We start from the raw sequence: 17,589 nt of genomic DNA, 5'->3' as shown, positions 1-17,589 counted from the left end.
TAGTAGACCGGAAGGGCAAAGGCTATTACGATGTCATCAAGGATCAAGAAAATCAAGCTTCACTAAATAGGATGATGCTAGCCAGCCTGTTTCTTCTAAATTACTGTAAAGTGCACCCCATCAGCCACTTGACTTTTCTCTCAACCAACAAATCTGCTTCACACCTGGACTGGCAACTTCTTATTTCCCCAAAGAAAAAAAAGCAGGGGCAAGAGTTACACTTCTGCTTTTTCTTTTTACAGCCACTTCTTTCTTCTTTTTTACTGTATTTAGTCTGACATAATAAAAATGAGAGTCTGCTTTTCCAGACTGGACATTTTGCCCCATGTGGTGTGTAGCATGACCGCCATAATGTTCCAGGTCGCTGTGCCTGCTCCGTAGCTATAACCAGCTTCCCAAGAAGATCGGGGCAAGCCTGGAGATTGAGGATACCAGGTCTTAGCTAAAGACTCATAAAAAGAATGAGGCCGCACGACATGGTTTCCGCAACACATGGAGAACAACGTACCATAATAAACAGTCTCAATTTACACAGCATAGTGGACATGAAAATTAATCTCTAGATGAACAGATGAGAAATGGATAATCCCAACCTTAGAGAAAATTTGGAACTCTATACACTGTTGATAAAAATTCAAGAAAGTACAATCACTCTGGAAACACTTTGGTATTACCAAAGCAATTTGGGCCATAGACATGACAAAGCAGTACGAAAATACCACGTACACCAAGGTCATGTGCAAGAATTGTTTTGGAAGCACCATTTCTAATAGAAAATTTAAAAACACTGGAAATAACCCAATTGCCCATCAATAGGAGAAAGAATACATTAATTGTGGCATATCGATGTAATGGAGTCCTATTCAACAGTGACAATGAGTAAAGTACAATTGCATCAGTATGGATAAATAACAAAAATAATTTGTGCAATAAAGGCAGGTTAAAGAAGATTACACATCATGATTCCAGTTATATTAAGGCTAAAGACATGTGAAACTAACGAATATATTATTTAAGACACACACCTGGGATGCCTGGGTGGCTCAGTTGGTTAAGCAGCTGCCTTCGGCTCAGGTCATGATCCCCGGGTCCTGGGATCGAGTCCCGCATTGGGCTCCCTGCTCAGCGGGGAGCCTGCTTCTCCTTCTGCCTGCCGCTCCCCCTGCTTGTGCTCTCTCTCTCTCTGACAAATAAATAAATAAAATCATAAAAAAAAAGACACACACCTATATGGTCAAACAGAGGGAGGAATGATAAATGTAAAAATCAGGTGAATGGTCACCAGGGAGAGGGGTTGGAGTGAAGGGGCACACAGGGCTTTAAAGGCAATGGTGGTGTCCTGCTTCTTACGTTGAGTGGCAGGTATATAGGCACCTACTGTAAGTATCAAATATTTAACAAAAATAAATAAAAGAAGATATGGTCTAGAATTATGGGGCAAATCCAGGACAGCCTAAGTCTCAGCTCTGTGAGATGTTGAGACTTGAGAACAAGAAGACACTATACTGGAGCTTGGGGATGAGACCCCACCAACCCTGGTTTCTCTTGGGTCTTTCCTTCCATCTATGAATGACAACAAACAACACCATGCCACTGAATGCTTTCCATGTTTCCATGTGATGACACCCATTTCACATGGGAAGAAACTGATCGTAGGGAGGTTAGGTAACTGGCTCCGAGTTCCGCCACTCATTCATGGAAGAGCTGGGACTCAAACCCAAGCCTGCTTCTGTAGTCAAAGCTGAGAATCACAGGGCTTTGCCATCACAAGAGAGGTCTGTGATTCAACAGAGGGTCCTGCTCTGACATAGAGGCAACAACTTATCCATGACCTTGGGTGAATCACTTAGTCTCCCTGACTTCAACCTCTCATCTTTAGAGAACAGAAAAGGGATTCAAGGAGAGCTCAGGCTCCTTTTGACTTGGCATCTGGACACTGGCCCATGTGCACAGAAATCAGATTCCACCAGTGGAAACACCCTCACGGTTTCCAGAAGAGAACCCTGTGATGGTGTTTACTGGATTGCTTCCCAATGAGGGACTAGGTGGTTGTGGCAGTTTACAGAGCCTTGGCTGGACGTAGTCCAAGTCTTCACCAGAATGGATGGTTCGCCATTCTGCTCTGCCACCCACCCGCTGATTGCTTTTATCCTGCAGGGCTGGTTTAGACACACTGCCAAAGTGGGCAAGTGGTGATGTTGGAGCTATGCAGTATGGTTCCTTTTTTTTTTTTTAATTTATTTTAGAGAGAGTGTGCATGCATGCAAGCAAGGGGAGGGGCCGAGGCAGAAGGAGAGAGAATCTCAAGCTGACTCCCCACTAAGCATGGAGCCTGACACGTGGATCTCACCACCCCAAGATTATGACCTGAGCCGAAACCAAGAGCTGGAGGCTGAACCAGCTGAGCCACCCAGGTGCCCTGGTTCTGTGGTTCTAACCAAAACCTACTCCCACAATAGTTAGCCTCACAGCAACTATGAGGGGGGCTACTATTATCATTCCCATTCATGACATGGAGGCTGAGCCTCAGAAAGGTGACATAACTTACCCAAGGCCACCTCATCTTGCTGCTCCCTAAGCCAGGCCCCCTAATGCCCAAACCATTCAGTCTTTCTTCCTCTCTTGTGCTGGCTCTCTTTCGTGGGGTGGGCATCCTACAGGAGCAGTGGCCCTGGCAGCTTTGAGACACTGGAGGCTTACGCCTGGTTAACTGGGCTGTGCTCGTGAGGGGCCCAGATGGAGGCAGGCTCAGGAGGAAGCGGAGGGAGGAAGCTTGGCACAGAGAGCAAGTGGGGAAAAATAGCAGAAGAGGCCAGAAAAGGCAGAGAGAGAAAAGGAAGTGTGGCAGATGCTGACAGGCTGTTTTCCTCCTTTGTGGGGAGTGGGGATCAGGAAGGGAGAAAGAAGGAAGAAGAGAGCCCATCGGTGACTTCAGCAAATGGGCACAGGCTCTTTGCAGCTCAAGGCTCCACTTCCTATGAGACAAAGCTGCTCCCTATTTTACCCATTCAGTAAACTTGATGGTTTAGGTCAAATTGGCCCCGAAGGGCAACATCTGTTTCACTAGCAGACTAGCTTGGGCCATTACAGCCTTTACTCTTGTATCGGCCCAAGTCCCTGGTTGGCAGGATGGACAACTCCTGGGCCACGTGCCGTCACCCCCTCCCTTACCTCCAGCCTTCAGAGCCAATCTGCTGACCAGATTCTCCTTTGTAGTATGCGCGCGGTCACCCCGCCCTCATGACAGCCTGGGCACTCACCAGGATCACGGCTCAGCCTCCCACTGCTTCTTGGTAGCCAACCCTCGTTCTGCATTCCCAGCCCACATTCCCAGCTGATGACTCTTCCTAAGGATTTCAGAGGCTTTTCTTCTAGAACCAAGTACGAATGTCATTCATGTCTCTCTGTGACTGAGCCTTGCCTTAGGATCCATCTTATTCCTCACTACATCCCAGCAGGGGAGCATCCCTTTGGGGGTTTTCTTATTTATTTATTTACTTACTTATTTGACAGAGAGAGAGACAGCGAGAGAGGGAACACAAGCAGGGGGAGTGGGAGAGGGAGAAGCAGGCTTCCAGCTGAGCAGGGAGCCCGATGCAGGGTTCGATCCCAGGGCCCTGGGACCACGACCTGAGCTGAAGGCAGAAGCTTAATCACTGAGCCACCCAGGCGCCCCGCCTTTGGGGGTTTTCAAACATTCTTTTCTCTTCATTAGTCCCACAGCCCAGCCACCAGCCTGGAACAGGATGGGAAGCAGATAGGAAGAGTCTGAGGCAATTGGGAGGCCAGGTTGTTCCCATGAGTCAGGACTGTGATGAAGCCAGAGAACAGGCAAGGGTGGGGATGTGGAGTGCTCTGTGCAAAGGAATAGGAGCTTCAGAGATGTGGAGAGCAAGGTAAGGCTCACAGCCTCCAGGGGTTGAGCTCCCAGAGACCAGAAGTCTTTGGTAGCAGATGCTCTGATTGATTATAATTTTCTGTTATCTTTTATAGAGTGAACCTTGACTAGTTCCTAGTCTTCCAACCCAGGCAGTCCACCTGGATTTAAAGGGCTACAAAACAAAAGCAGACTTGAGCAGATGGGGAGACATTTCATGTTCTTGGGTAGAATGACTCAATATCATGAAGGTGTCCATTATCTCCAATTAATATATAAATTCAATATGATGCCAAAAGATAAAACTAGATTCAAACCTCAAACCACTTACCAAAAGCAACTCCCATGGATCAGAGAGCTAAGTGTAAGAATGAAGAAAACAGTTAAATTTGACAACCTTCTCTCGGACTTAAAATCCAGAGGCAATAAAAGAAAAGATTGATAAATTTAACCAGAGAAACATGAAGAAATTTTTCATGGCATAGAAAACATCATAAGCAGCATCAAAAGACAAAGGACAAATTGGGAGTAAAGTGCTGCACTATGCGTCACAGATAACGAATACAGAGATGTCTAGAGACAATTCTAATATTGATACTATGTACAGAGATCATAGAGCTATGTATCCCTAATAGATAAAAAGCTCCTAAAAATTGAGATGGAAAAAAAGAAAAACCAAGACAAAAGGCAGCCAAAAACCATGACCAGGAACAGCAAGAGGTCTTTGAACAGATGAAAAGATGCTCACTCACACTTCTATGGAAAGAAAGGCGATCACCATGTTGAAGAGATGGCTCACGTATTAGATTGACAAAAATCTAAAAGTCTGATGGCAGGGTGCTCTGAGGACATTGGCACCCTTTGCTGACAGCACGTGACAGTCCTCATGGAGGGGCACTGGCCATGCCTAACAAAACTGCACGAATTGACCTTCTGACTTAGCCATCTCACCTTTAGGGCCTTCCCCACCAGATACACATGCATGCCCCTCCCCCCCCCACACACGCGCGCACGCGCACGCACCACATCTGCGCACAGTTATTACAGTTTTACTTGCACCAGCTGAAGATCGGGAAACCTGAATGGCTATCAGTGGGGTCTGGTTGAACAAATTTTGGTCCATCTTTATGGCAGAGTTCAGTGTAGCCATACCAAAAGGTGTGAGCTCCCAGATTTGGTAGGAGAATACGCAAGGTCTGGACAGTGTCAGCTGCCTTTTTTTTTTTTTTTTTAACAAGAAGATAGAGGAAGTTTATAGACACACACTTACCGCAAAAATAAACATAAACACGGGAAGGATAAACCAGAGGCTAATGAAAATAGTCACCAACAGGAGGCAAAGGGAGCTGGAGACAGCAGCAGTGATAAGGATGGATACAGATTCTCTGAATCTTTTTATGGAGTTTCGAAATATAAACTAGGTTTGACATATCCTAAAAACAGAAGTACGGCAAACATTTTAAAAAGGCAAACCTTACCTATGAAAATAAACAGACACAATGCATGTAAGTGGTAACATATCCCCGAGAAGAGGATTATCTTGAGTCTTGCACACAGTCCTCTGTACATCCTCAATAAAATATATTCTAAGAATGAAAATAACTGCAAAGAAATCTCAAATTCCACTCACTCCTTTTACTTTGAGTAATAACATATGTATGAGGATTTTTGAAAGGATGTCAAGCTATGAAAAGACATGGAGGGACCTGAAGTGCACCTGAAATCCCTGAGGGAAAGAAGCCAGTCTGAGAAGGCCACAACCTGTTTGCTTCCAACCAGATGACATTCTTGAAAAGGCAAAATGAGGGAGAGAGTAAAAAGATCAGTGGTCACCAATCCTACAGTCTCTTGCACATTATTCCTCTGCTCCCAGTGGCATGTCTTACCTAACTGCACCCAGAGCCCTGGCCTTCTCGTGCCTCACCGTTTCCTTTCCTGCTGGCCCTGGGACGGTTCCTCCAGACAGCGGTATCCCACTGCAGTGCAGGACCCAGATTACCGAGACTGCAAAGTGCCTTGAGATTGAGTTACATTTCATGGCCTTACATTCAATCATAATTTCTCAGGTCTGGAACAGGCCTGAGAGAAGGAGTTACCAGATTCAGCAAATAAAAACATAGGATGCCCAGATCATTGTAGATAACCAACAGATACTTTTTTAGTAAAAGCATGTCCCGAATACTGTATCACGTCCTATATTTTATCTAGCAACCCTAAGATGAAGAAATCAAGGCCCAGAGGGTGAACTGACTTGCAGAAGTCCATTTTAGAAAAACCCCAAACCAGAAAAAAAGCAATAGCAGAAAGAATGAAGATCTCCTTACTCCCAACCGACGTACAGTGTTGTTTTACAAAGACAACAATGTCTGTGGTCAAGACATGTTGAATCAGAACAAGGAATCAGATTGCTTATGAAAAAATGTACGTGCTTTTCTCTTTATTTATTCTATTTACAATTATTTAACCTAATAATTTTGTTCCCAAAGTGAAATGGCTTAAATGGATCTTCACATCTCCAGCCTCAGGTTACACCTAACTCATGGAAGAATTCAAATTCCCTTTTAAGAAATGGTATATAAAGGATTGACAGACTGGAGTTATAATGTGAACCAGCATGCATGTGTCAGCCTTAGAGTTATAATGAGAAAACTCAACGCATCACCATCATCCTCCCAGAGCATGACTTCCTGTCTCCTGTGATTTCAACATTTTCTGTAAGTCAGAGGACCCCTCATGTAAAATGAAAGAATTATTAATAGAAAGCCACATTATATAAAGAAATCTTATGACACTTCTATAACGTTACTATCTAAAGAGATCTTTCAAATCAATCAATAAATGGCTAATCGCCCAATAGAAAATTGAGCAGAGAGCACAAAAGGTTAACTCACAAAAGAAGAGCTGCAAATGGCTGATAAGGAAGCTCGCAATCTCACTAAAGCAAAGAAACAAAATAAAGCGAGTATAAGTACCATCTTTTTAACCTATCAAATTGGTTCAGCTTTTAAGACGTGATCAGCTTCAAGTTTGTCAAAAGCATTGTTAAATGGGTACCCTTGTGGCAGACAGGGCTACAAATTGAAAGAAACATCCTAGAAGGCAATTTGGATCATAAAATGTTAATATGCTCAAAAGAATAAAATAGAATTTTAGAATTTTTTCCTGAGTGTAGAGTTATTTACAATAGTGCAGAATTAGAAATGATGTAGTCATCTAACAATAATGTAGTAACATTCAAGGTGGCCAGGTGGCTCTGGCTCACTGGGTTGCAGGATCAAGCTCATACCAGCTCTTGAAAGACAATTACATTTTCAGAAATGTTGTGAAGCTATTGTTAATATAGCCATTACTTGAAAAATAAATTAAATAAGCCTATAATTAAATAAGTTATATTTAAAACAAAGGTAATAGGTATTCAAAACTCATCTCTTTCTGGTTGTTTTAATACATTTTGCTAATATCTCTGCTCTTGAGATTACTCACCCCTATGGTATCTATCTCGAAGGTAGGATGACAACATAGCAGTTTGCCACTGTACATCTCTTCCAACTCCACGTTCAGCGACACTGTTGGAGCTCGAAAGCAGCCATGGTCAAAGTATTTACATCACAGGAGTCGGCAGACACTGCAAGTCAGGGCTGTTTGGGCTTTTGTTTCAAGGCTAATTTTTTTTTTTTTTTAAGGATTTTATTTATTTATTTGACAGAGAGAGACACAGCGAGAGAGGGAACACAAGCAGGGGGAGTGGGAGAGGGAGAAGCAGGCTTCCCACGGAGCAGGGAGCCCGATGTGGGGCTGGATCCCAGGACCCTGGGATCATGACCTGAGCCGAAGGCAGACGCTTAACGACTGAGCCACCCAGGCGCCCCTTGAAGGCTAATTATTAAACGTTCGCCAACACACCACCACTCTGGCTGCATCAGCCTCAGGTTCAAGTACAACAGGAAGGTGACAGCACTCTCAAAAGTGCGTGATCCACCCCGAGTGGAATATTTTTGCCACATCTCCATCCCTAGAGCCAACACCAAGGCCAGGGAGAAAGTGATACCCATCCTCCATCTTGGAGCTGGGTCAGAGGCCCACCCATGATCCCCACATGAAAGTCAGGGGCTGTCATTGGAAGAAGGGAGAATGGCTACCAGCGTTAGAACGATCAAAACATAGGCCCTATGGCTTATAAAGCAGTAGCTTACACTTAGGATCTATGTCCCCAACCCACCTCAAGGTCTCCTTCTTCCATTCTTCATGGACAAGAAGCAAGTGGTTCTGGACTAGTGAAGCTCTTGGTACATGGGGAGAGTTGGGTAGGTTCTGATCTGAGACCTCTTCCCCACAGTCTCCAATCTTCCCCTGTGGTGGGATGATGTCCCCACTATCTTCCCCTAGTCCCATTTTTTACTGTTCATGGTTCACTTCCAACATAGACAAAGGAGACATACATTCTTGTGTAGGTTCCTGAGATTTTTAGAAATGAATTTAAGTTATTTTTCCTTTAAAGGTTCCTAATCAAGTGGGGGAGACATACAGACAAATAATTATGAACGATGTGAAGTGTGCTTTCATATATATATATATATATATATATGCCCACTGAGAGCTAGTGGGGAGTTAGGAAAATGGGGACAACTCTCTAGAGAAAAGGACCTGTGGGCTGGAGCTTGCCATACAAATAGGAAGCTTGTGGAGAGGAACACAGAGGGACTTTCTCTTCCAAGGGAACAACATGAGCTCTGGCACCACAAGGTCACCCAGCTTCATTTGCTCCCTTTTTCCCAAACTCCAGATACCTCAAGAAAATTTTCCCTCCTCTCTTGCTCTCCTTTCCATTCTGAGCCAAAAATAGAACTCACACATGGGAGTGACACCAAAGCCCTGTGTGGTACACTGTTGTGCGGGGGAGGAAGAGCACCCGGGCTTTAAAGTGGATCGACAAAGGCTCTGGGCCACTGGCATGACCCCCAGGCTCCTCGGAAGCCTCCAGCTGCTTCCACCACCTCCTTACACAGAACCCGTTCCTCTTCCAGGGAGGCGCTCAAAGGAAACAAGTTTTACTTCTTTAGCTTTTCTCTTTGGCTCAATTACTGTTATCCCCACAGCAGACATTTCTGTAACAGTCTCTCAAGCCTGGGGACCAAAGCCCAATTTATAGCTTTGCTTCTATGGGAAAAAGTGCTTTCAAGTTCCAAACAACCAACTTACAAATAAATGATTGAACTCAATGAGCTTCCTGTGATCTTTTGCACACTTCAGTGAGAAAGGCTGGTAAGTGTGTGTGTGTCTGAACATTTCTAAATATGGGCTCCAGGTGTTACATTTTCAGACCAACCAAGTGTGACATTTTTTCCCTCTTAAAGCAACAGAACCATCTCTTGGGCGAACACATATCTGTTTAAGGGAAAACTTGGTGAAAGAAATGGCCGGGACCAAAAATATAATATAGCAATGCTGAGAGTTAAGGGAGAGAGGTATGTATTTCCAGAGTATAAGAAAAGTGGCTAACGTATTTTTTAACTTTATCATTACAGGCTCAGGCAAAACAGTAAGGCACCTGCAAGCACGGTGTGGGGGTGGGGAGGCGTCAAAGCCACTGAACAGCTGTTTTACTTTGAGTCTAGAGATCGCCAGGATGAGGTCGCTAGTCCGCTGCAAAGCAAATCCAGACTCACCAAAATTTCTAAACCACACAGTGAAGAGAGCACAGTCTGTCTCCCTGAGAAGTCAATAGCATCAGATAATGCACGCATCAGAGGGGGTGACCATGCAAATTGCTTTTTTGCATCGAAAGAAGACTCTTGGGCTCAACACTTGATTCATTTCACTCTCCCACCCTTGCTTCCGCTCTTTGCTACACCCTTGACCTTCTCTGTTCAGTCTCTTTATTTCTATAAACATCCCCACATAAATTTCTGCATCCCTGAATGGTAGGCATTTTTAAAATTAACATATGCCGTATTATTAGTTTCAGAGGTAGAATTTAGTGATTCATCAGTTGCATATAACACCCAGTGCTCATTCCATCAAGTGCCCTCCTTAATGCCCATCATCCATTTACCCCATCCCCCCGCCCCCCTCCCCTCCAGCAACCCTCAGTTTATTCCTTAGAGTTTAGAGTCTCATGATTTGCCTCCCTCTCTGTTTTTGTCTTATTTTATTCTTTCTTCCCTTCCCCATGTTCATCTGCTTTGTTTCTTAAATTCCACATATGAGTGAAATCATATGATGTCTTTCTCTGACCAACTTATTTCGCTTAGCATAATACCCTCTTGTTCCATCCACATCATTGCAAATGGCAAAATTTCATTCTTTTAGATGGCTGAGTAATACTCTCTTGTATATATATACACCACATCTTCTTTATCCATTCATCTGTTGATGGTCATCTGGGCTTCTTCCCTGTTTTGGCTATTGTGGACATTGCTGCTATAAACATTGGGGTGCATGTGCCCCTTCGAATCACAATGTTTGTATCCTTTGGATAAATACCCAGTAGTGCAATTGCTGGGTCTTAGGGTAGTCCTATTTTTAACTTTTTGAGGAACCTTCATTCTGTTTTCCATAGTGGCTGCACAGTTTTGCATTCCCACCAACAGTGTAAGAGGGTTCCCCTTTCTCTGAATGGTAGGCATTTAAAAAAAATACTGGTAACTACCAAATTAAAAATTAAAAAAAAAAAAGCTAACTTGCCCTTCTGAACACAGTCCAATATTTCATAGTGAGTAGGACTGACTATATATCTTGTGGGATCTGGTGCAAAATGAAAATGTGAGGCTCCTTGTTCAAAAATTATTAAGAATTTCAAGACGGTGACAGCAGAACATTGAACCAAGCAGAGGGCTCTTCTGAGGGTGGGGCTCTAGGTGACAGCACGCCTGCACACACTCCCACGGAGCCGGCCCTGCTGGAGGGTTTTTATGAATGAGAGTGCACACGCAGAGACACAGACAATTCCCTAGGCTGGCATAGAATTAACCAGAAATTCACGGTGAAAATGTAATAATGTGACCTCACAAAAAAGTGCCAACATTCTGTGGTGGTTTCCATACACTTCCTGAGAACTCACTTATTTATAACGACTGACACAGAGAAAATGCTGTAATTCGTTACAGCACCTGGGCCAACTGATGAATGGGGTGTTCTGGGTGATCTGGTCTCAAATTTTTGGAACATAACAAAATACACTTAAAACGTGCCAAACATGGAAGGAATCTTGTCTTTGGAGACGTGCAGCATTTGTTTTCTCAAAAATAGGAAGGCTTCACGAATTTGCGAGTCATCCTTGTGCAGGGGCCATGCTACTCTTCTCTGCATCGCTCCAGTTTTAGTACGTGCGCTGCCAAAGCGAGCAAATGGAAGGCCTTTTGAAGTCGCCCTTCCCCCGGGGCTGGAAGCATCTATAATAAGGCATGTGGAAGAGCTCTGCGTGCTGGGAACCGTGATCCGCCTTAGCCACCGCGTCACTGTAACTGATCAACATAAGTGCGGGGTAAAGCCAGGTTTACAGCTGAGTGCATCCTGAAGAACAGGTTTCTCTGGTTCCAACGACTCAAATCACAGTCTCATTTTTCTTCATTAAGAAGACACCTGCTACCCAAATGGTAGTTTCACTCTCTCCTGGCTCTCCTGCTGCTGGTTTCACGGACAACCCCCTCTCCCAACCCCTACCAAGTCCACATCCAGTGTCCCCACCCCCTGTCCTCCTGGGCAATCTCTCTTCCCCTTGTGATAATGGAGTCATTGTCCCATGAAGTTTCTTGCAAACTTGGCAGGATAGCAGTGACATCTTCCTCTGCCCAGACTTCTGCTGGCTTCAAAGTGGGGAGGGGCATTTGTCCCCAGGAACGGGGAACGGTCATGGCCGGGACTCAGGCACACCTGTCTCCAGCAGGACTGGTTGCAGATGATGCAGCTTGCATTCCCTGGGGGCAAACACAAGCCACCATTACATATTTACACTTTTTCCTCAGTTGCCTACTCCAATCTTCAATCTAGTCTCATGTGAGCATGAGGCCTGCATTTATGAGTGTCGCTGCTTCAGAGATGAGGAAGCTGGAGACACTAAGAAGACAAGGGACTCTGACCAAGCACTGTACTACCTGACGCTCAGCCTTTATTCTGTACTGCCCACAAACCTTTGCTGCAAATTAAATTATAAAGCAGCAAGTGTTAACATTTTCTAGGAAATAATTACATTTACAAGATTGCAAATAAACTCATCCTCTCCCTCCAATTTTCCCTCCCTCCCCTCACCGCTATGCTGATTCACCTCCTTCTCCCTCAAAACCCAATGCATGATCTAACTTCCTAGTCTTCTCTTCCTTCCTCTACTCAGAGGCTGTCAGAAAACAGACTAATAAGCAAAAAAGCAGCAAACCCACAAAACTCACCAGCAAGGAGAAAGAAACTAACCATCTCCAAAGAAGTTGGAAAGATTTCCAGAAAGTTAATAGATTTAAAAATCTAGAATTGTGTTGTCTAAATTAACTGGCAATGCTATACCGACCTGTAAAAATTCAAATAACAAATGTGCCCACAGACCATTATAGTTTATAAAGCTTTTTCACATATACTAATGCACTTTAACTTCACAATATAGTATGACATGGATGCTATTATTAGACCCACTTTACAGAGGAGAAAACTGAGGCACAGAGCAGTTGAGTGACTGGCCCACAATTACTCAACAGGAGAAGTGAAGTCAGGTTTTCTGACCTGGGAGTCTGTGTTCTTTCCACTCTCCCACACAGTTGGTTGTTGAACTACATTTTCAGAACAATGCACCTGTATTTCTTCTTTTTCCAAATGACAAGAGACACAATTCAGAAAGAGCTACAAGCGTAGTCTAAAGTCTTGCAGCTTGGAAATTCTACTGCTGCCAAATTTAGAAGTCTCTGACCTTCTTTCAAAACTTAAGTAGGTTTCAAATCAGTGGAGAAAATATGGATTATTTAATAAAAGAATCTAGGACAACTAGGAAGCTACTTGGGGGAAAGAGACTTGGATCCCATACCCCACTTTGTACACAAAAATAAATTCCAAGCAGATTAAAGATGTAACCATGAAAATAAAACCATAAAAAAAACCTAAAGGAGAACACGGATTTAGGTTTCCTTTCAGAGTCTCAGAGTGGAAAAGGGCTTTCCAAGTCTGACACAAAATGTAGAAGTCATAAAAGAGATCAATATATTGGCTACATAAAAAAATCCGTATGTTTAAAAAGCAGCACCATTAACCAAATCAAAGTCAGAGGACAAATATGAGCAAGTATTTGCAACCTATATGCAGGAAAAAGCTAAATTTGTAATAGGTAACCAAATCCCAGAAATCAATAAGAAAAATACAACACACCTAGTGGAAAAATGGGCACAAGATATAAACGGATGGTTTGCAGAATTAGAGCACTTAAAGAGACGGAAAAGATGCACGAACTCACTCATATTAAGGGGAATGCAAATAAAAACTCCACTGAGATACCTTTTTCCGCATGTCCGATTGGCAAAGATCCCAAAGTCTGATAATACACTGGGTGTTAAGAGGATGAGGAAATGGGTCCATTCCCACTTCTCTGCTGTATGATCTAAGTGTAAATTAGTATATCCTCAATGGAGAACAATTTGCAGACGGGCAAGATCTATAAAAATTGGGCGCCTGGGTGGCTCAGTTGGTTAAGCGACTGCTTTCGGCTCAGGTCATGATCCTGGAGTCCCTGGATCGAGTCCCCCATCGGGCTCCCTGCTCGGCAGGGAGTCTGCCTCTCCCTCTGACCCTCCCCCCCTCTCATGTGCTCTCTCTCTCATTCTCTCTCTCTCAAATAAATAAATAAAATCTTTAAAAAAAATCTATAAAAATTTAAATGCACATATGGGGGATTTCCACCAATTACCTGTCACCAAGGACGGATGGTGAACTTAAACTTGGCTCCAAACCCCATGATGTCGCTCAGCACCAGAGCTGAGGAGGCCAAGGCCAGAGCAGCCCCTGCCTACATGCTAAACAGACATTTAGTGAGTACCTGTGAGCATAAGTAACACTTAATGGTGAACAGGAAGAAATTGTATAATATACATGTTTTATGTACAGGAGACTGTGGCTCTGAGAAGTTAAGTTTCTTGCCCAAGGCCACACAGCTGCTAAGTGGCAAAGCCAGAACCCACCTCTTTCCCTACAGAACTGCTGCCTCCAGCAGCTTCCTCTGCCCCGTTATGATGCCATCGGCAATCCCAAAAGCTCCATAAAAGGAGGGACTCATGTGACACAATGCTGATCCTTATAATTTGTTGATCCAATGAATGAATGGGGTAATCTTACACTAGCCTTTGCAGATAAAGAAGATGCCGCCTTTTCTCTGCACAGAGAAAAAAAAAATTACAAAGCAGGAAACGAAGGAGTGAGTTTCAGGAAAATACGAATATTCAGTCCATAACAATGGGCAACAAACAAAAGCAAAAGCAAAAACCCTGCTTACTTGCTACATGTGTACATTGCTACATAACGATTTGTTCTCTGCGGAAAACTTTGGTTCAGGTCCCTGGCCACACAGAACAACTACCTGAGTTTTTAAAACATTAGGGATCAGGCTCCATCCCAGGCAAAAGGATGCTGAATCTCCGAGGCCAATGGTAGGGCTGAGCATCTGTGGTTTTCCCAAGCACCACAGTTACCCTCCTGCGCTGCCAACGTTGTGAAACCACGGGAAGCATATGAAACATTTTTTTTTTATAAGGTAATTTATTCACAACCAAATGCTCCAGACTTTCTTCAACAGGAACTTTGCTTAATTTTTACCCAGAGACCTTTTAAGGTAGAAAATACTGACACCAAGTGGAAACAACTAGAACTTCCATGCATGGGGCAACGGTCCTTAGAAATGAAGCTCGGCTGTGTCTGGTCAGCTCCCTAAACAGCTGTGGGAGTTCCCGGCAAATTGGCTCCTTAATAGTACCACCAATGGGTTTTATTTTGCAGCATTTCACAATTGTGTGTGTCACGATTTGCCTGCAAGAAGCTGGCCTTCCTTCTCTGACGCCAGAATCCCAGACCATGCCAGGTGCTGCCCACTGCCGGCCTGTTCTTCTAGGATCTTGTTCACACTGCCTTGCTTTAGCTTGCCTTACAGTGTGTGGATGTGTATGTACCCAGGGCCATACGCAAATGGATTTATAAGCTCATGTGTCAGGATGCAACATCGCTTATGTTGTGTGTACAGAGAAAATGTGAGCTTTGTTATTTTGTCTATAGAAGAGCTAATTTTCTTTCTTCTTGCTGTAATGTGGGAAAAGAACTAAAGTTTAGTCCCATCTGACCATGTCAGTCCAATCTAAATTGTCCCACTAAGTAGCTCTCTTTCTGCTTGGATAACTCCAGAAAATGTACTACTCCCAAGATGGCGCCTGGGTATATGGGAGAAGCATGTGGCCGTGTGTCCTGTGGCATTGGGGAGCTCTGTCTCACATGGTGCTGACACAGTGGAGCTATGACTCAAAGGACGAGAGTGCCTTCTCCCAAAGCCCTGCTTGTGCTGGATGGAGCAAGTTTGAGTTGTAAGGAATGTTGAGGAAAACATTAAAAGTAATGATTTCACAACAGATGTTGGTGAGGATGCGGAGAAAGGGGAGCCCTCCTACACTGTTGGTGGGAATGCAATCAGGTCCAGCCACTCTGGAAAAACAGTATGGAGTTTCCTCAAAAAGTTGAAAATATTGCTACCCTAAGACCCAGCAATTGCACTACTGGGTATTTACCACAAAAATACAAATGTAGGGATCCAAAGGGGCACCTGCACCCCAATGTTCATAGCAGCAATGTCCACAATAGCCAAGCTATGGACAGGGCCCAGATGTCCATCGACAGATGAATAGATAAAGAAGATGTGGTATATATACACAATGGAATATTACACAGCCATCAAAAAATGAAATCTTGTCATTTGCAATGACATGGATGGAACAGAGAGTATTATGCTAAGTGAAATAAGTCAATCAGAGAAAGACAAGTATCATATCTCACTGATATGAGGAATTTGAGAAACAAGACAGAGGATCATACGGGAAGGGAGGGAAAAATGAAACAAGACGAAACCAGAGAGGGAGACAAACCATAAGAGACTCTTAAATTCAGGAAACAAACTGAGGGTTGCTGGAGGGGAGGGGGGTTGGGAGGATAGGGTGACTGGGTGATAGACATTGGGGAGGGTATGTGTTGTGGTGAGTGCTGTGAATTGTGTAAGACTAATGAATCACAGACCTGTGCCTCTGAAACCAATGATACCTTACATGTCAATTAAAAAAAAAAAGAAAAGTAGTGATTTCATGAAACAAGTCCAAATATCAAAAGGAAGTAAGAAAGGAGTCTATGTTTACATATCTTTTTAGCTTGCTACGAAGGCGAACAAAGTAGGGTTAGCGATGGCGCCCATCCACAGTGAGATTCTAAACCAGCAGTTGCATCAGCCTTGGAGGCACAGGAGGATAACTGGTGCTTGGTGAAAACCACGGATGCTTAGCCTCACCACCACCCTCTGAGATTCAGCCTGCAGTTGCCTGGGATGGAGCCTGGTCCCTGATATTTTAAAAACTTAGGTAGTTTGGGGCACCTGGGTAGCACAATTGGTTAAGAGTCGGACTCTTGGTTTTGGCTCAGATCATGATCTCAGGGTCGTGAGATCGAGCCCGGCGTTGGGCTCTGCTCTCAGTGCGGACTCTACTTAAGACTCTCGCTCCCTCTGCCCCTCCCCCCCCCACTCTCTTTCTCTCTCTCAAATAAATAAGTAAATCTTTAAAAAAACAAAAACAAAAATACCTCAGGTAGTTCTACCCTGTAGCCAGGGATATGAAGGAAAGTTCTCAGTAGAGAACAAATATTTATGTAGCAGTGTTTGCATGTAACAAGTAAATGGTGTTTTTTTGGCTTTACTTTTATTTTTTACCCATTGTTGTGGACCTAATGTTTGTGTCTACCCAAAACTTACATGCTGAAGCCCTTATCCCCAGTGTGGTGGTATTTGGAGGTGAGGCCTTTGGGAGGCCATTAGGTCATGGAGGTGGAGCCCTCATGAAGGGCGTTAGTGCCCTTATGAGGAGAGACATTAGAGGCAAGATCTCTCTGCCATGTGAAGATAGAGTGAGAAGGCAGCCATCTGCAAACCAGGAAGTGGGTTTTCACCAGGAACCACCAGGAACTGTATTGGCCAGCACCTTGACCTCGGACTTTCTAGCCTCCAGAACTGTGAGAAATTAATTTCTGTTTTTAAAGCTGTCCAGTCTATGGTATTTTTATTATAAGCAGCCCAAACTGACTAAGACACCCACCATGCCCCGGTATCCCAGGAGACTCTAACATCTAGAATTTAGTGAGTTTTCCTCTCAGAGCTGCTGGGCTTGGATTTTTTTCCGGAGCTCTCCCTGTTCTCTCCCCATGTCCTCCTCCCAAGCTGTCTGAAGCAAACTCCAGCTGTAGTTCTCTAAGCTGGACCCTCTTCTGCCTTTTTTAACAGAGCTCAGACAAAGGTGTATTTCCTCTGAGACTAAGTAACCTGCCACCTGGTTCCTTTGAAAGGAACCAGGCTCTTTTGCACCACAAGAGCATAAAGTTATACAAGTTAAAACACTTTGGTCCAATATAATCGCATCATTTAGCACATAACTAGAAGCCAAACTACAGTCTCCATAATTTTAAAACATTGAATATAAAATTTTCTGTTATTTTTAGAAAGTAAA

The 17,589-nt window shown here is 43.9% G+C and overlaps 1 non-coding gene across 1 annotated transcript; it reads right to left on the bottom strand.

Moving 5' to 3' along the window:
• Positions 1–11,116: 11,116 nt before the first annotated feature.
• Positions 11,117–11,219, bottom strand: LOC115938682 (U6 spliceosomal RNA). Its single transcript, XR_004073730.1, has one exon. It is a non-coding gene; the product is annotated as a U6 spliceosomal RNA (small nuclear RNA).
• Between the last annotated feature and the right edge of the window lie 6,370 nt (positions 11,220–17,589).

This window comes from Leptonychotes weddellii, chromosome 6 (genome assembly GCF_054177405.1).
Source record: "Leptonychotes weddellii isolate Sample4059 chromosome 6, ASM5417740v2, whole genome shotgun sequence".
Classification (NCBI taxonomy): Eukaryota; Metazoa; Chordata; class Mammalia; order Carnivora; family Phocidae; genus Leptonychotes; species Leptonychotes weddellii.
Note: the sequence above shows the minus strand (reverse complement) of the source record. Positions and strands in the feature narration are given on the sequence as shown.